This window comes from Aplidium turbinatum, chromosome 11 (assembly GCF_918807975.1).
Source record: "Aplidium turbinatum chromosome 11, kaAplTurb1.1, whole genome shotgun sequence".
Classification (NCBI taxonomy): Eukaryota; Metazoa; Chordata; class Ascidiacea; order Aplousobranchia; family Polyclinidae; genus Aplidium; species Aplidium turbinatum.
This window is the reverse complement of record NC_137482.1, coordinates 9,747,830-9,750,550: the sequence shown is the minus strand read 5'-3', so window position 1 is coordinate 9,750,550 and position 2,721 is coordinate 9,747,830. Positions and strand designations below refer to the sequence as shown.

The 2,721-nt window shown below is 37.3% G+C and overlaps 1 pseudogene; it reads left to right on the top strand.

Moving 5' to 3' along the window:
* The first annotated feature begins 511 nt into the window (after positions 1 to 511).
* On the top strand, positions 512 to 2,210 carry LOC145780177 (uncharacterized; annotated as a pseudogene).
* Positions 2,211 to 2,721: the final 511 nt, after the last annotated feature.

Genomic DNA, 2,721 nt, shown 5'->3' with positions numbered 1-2,721 from the left:
GAAAAATTTAAGAAATGAAGGGAAAATAAAAAAAAGAAAATTTTGCAAAAAAAAAAAAATTATGTTTAATGTCTATAAGTTATATAGTACTTTTGAATAGTTAAAATGATTAGTTTGGATCAACAAATGTGTGGCCTACAGCTTGGATCATAGACACCTTAAACAGAAGGACTCGTATCTCGCAATCTTGGGTTTTCAAACTTGGGTGCCAAAATCTTAAAACTACTATGCGCATAAATGACTATGACCTAGGCTACTGCAGGCTAGGCCTACTATGGCTAACTGTTGCTGAATCTATTAAAAATTTCCACAACCATTGCAGATAAAGAGAAAGCAATGCTTGCCAAAATTTAACTGTGACATGACAATGCAAGTGGGGTTTTGCAACAGTCTATTATTGCTACAGATGCTAAATAGCATGAGATGTTCCGATTCCCCTCATTATCAGTTTCTTTAATCCCAGTTACAATTATTACTTTGTTCTCCGAAAGAACGTCGTTTTGATAGAATTATGTACGTTTTTGCCGCAGAACTTCATAATATTTCACCGGCTGCATATCGAATGCTACGGAATTCTGGCTCAATTGTTTTGCCCAGAGTAGAACTGATTAAAAAACTACTCTCTGGTAGTTTTCAAGATGAAAATTTGAAGCAACTCTTCCAACAACTTCAAACACAACAGCGTCTTGTCAACGTTCTATTCGATGAAGTGAAGCTTACAGAAACACTTACATACTCAGGCGGCCGCATAGTTGGTTATGCTCAAAACGTGTCTGGTGAAGAAGAAGTTCTTGCTACTCATGCACTGGTGATTGGAGTTGTAGGCCATTTCGGAGGCCCTAAATATATTCTGCGTAATCATCCTGTCGCAAAACTGAATTCTGATAAACTTAAGGAAATGATCCTGAAAGCTTTGGTGGCAGTTGGTAACGCTGGAGATAGGCTACTACGATTTCCTGTGTATGTGACAATTGCAAAACAAGTGTTTCTGTTTATAGAAAATTAGGTGGACCTGGCAAAAGTTTTATCAAAGCAACCAACTCTGATGTTTTTCTTGTTTTTGACTATGTCCATTTATTTAAAAACATTAGAAACAACTGGATAACTGAGCACAATAAAGAACTCTCTTTCATGAAATAGGAGAAAACGTATGTTGCACGCTGGCGTGATATTGAAGCACTCTACAATGAAGATCGTAAAAACAGCCTCCGTAAACACAAGTCACATAGCCTACACAGCTGTGTAGGCTACCCCAAGCCTTTGCAGAGACAAAGTGTTCCCTTTGTTTGCCAGATTCGTTAAAGAGTAGACTCGATATTAGTGATGGCACTATCATTTTCGTGAAGTTCATCACTAACTGGTTCCACTTGATGAATGTTAAGGATCACTATTCAGCTATTAACATGCGGGATGAGTGTCGTCAGCCGTGGACAAAGGACTGCACTAGTTTCAAGAAGCTTTGCAAAATTTGTGACGTGGTGTCCTCTTGCGCCTGGACAGGTGGTCATGGTCGAATAAAAAAACACAAGAACCAACATTCAGGCTGCACAGCTATTGCTGACGGAGTATAATTTCAGTTATGTTCTACCTGGTGTGTTTGCTGATGAAGCCCTAGAAAAGTTCTTTGGCCAAGCCAGACAACGTAGTGGCGGTAACTTCTGCATTGATACTGTAGACATCAAGGCAGCTGCTGAAACCAAGAACCTTCATGTTCTTTTGAAATATGATTGTACCCCACAAGAGTCTGGTGATGTTGAATGTGATGCTAACATTTCATCTTGACGATGATTTTCTGGATATTGCTGACACTCAAGAGCTCATTGCTTCCAATAGCTCTATCAAACACAAGATTGTTTTTCTGGCTGGGAATTTAGAACACAAATTTCGATCTTGTTTGTCTGGAGTTGAAATTGAAAATGTCAACGATAATGCAATTGATTTAACATTCCTCCAGAATTTAAATTGGGGTGGACTGACGACACCCAAACTTTCAATAGTTCATTTTGTTTATTCAGCACATCACATGTTTGAGAAGTGAAACTTTCACTGTTGTCGAACACACGCAAGCCAAATTTGAGCACATACCTATAGCCACAATAGCAGCTTGCATGACGATGTACAATATTCTTTTGAAAGCATTTGTTCTGGACAAAAGCGACAAAGAAAAGCGACTTGGTTGTTTGAGAAGGAGAGAAAAACTTACTACTTAAGTAGGCCAATATATGCTGCCACAATGTTTTTAAAAAAAAATCTGGCATTAAATTTCTCATAGCTGACGAATAACTTTATCGAGTGTAGGCTAATCTCTGCTTTGATATAGCCTTTATTAGCCTAGGCTGTCATTGATATACCACGCACCAATTTGCTGTTTTAAATCTTGCTGTTTAATAATTTTTGCCGTTTTAACTAATCACTTTTACTAAATGTTGATTTAAATTCTTGTTCCATTAACTTAAGTAAAAAAAAAACACATATTTTTGCCAAAATTGTGATATTTTTGCAACAAATAAGCTTCAGAAGACCTTTCATTAACATTTTAGAGAAAAACAAGTGTGAAAAATGGAATCCTTGCCCCTCAAAACCCTATAACAGACCCCGAAAACAAAGTTTTATGAATAATTTATACCTTATTTTGGATACACCCAAGTTTGGATTTAACACCCAAGTTCCAAATACCGAGCATAGAAGATACTAGTCCTTCTATTTAAGGTGTCCATGGCT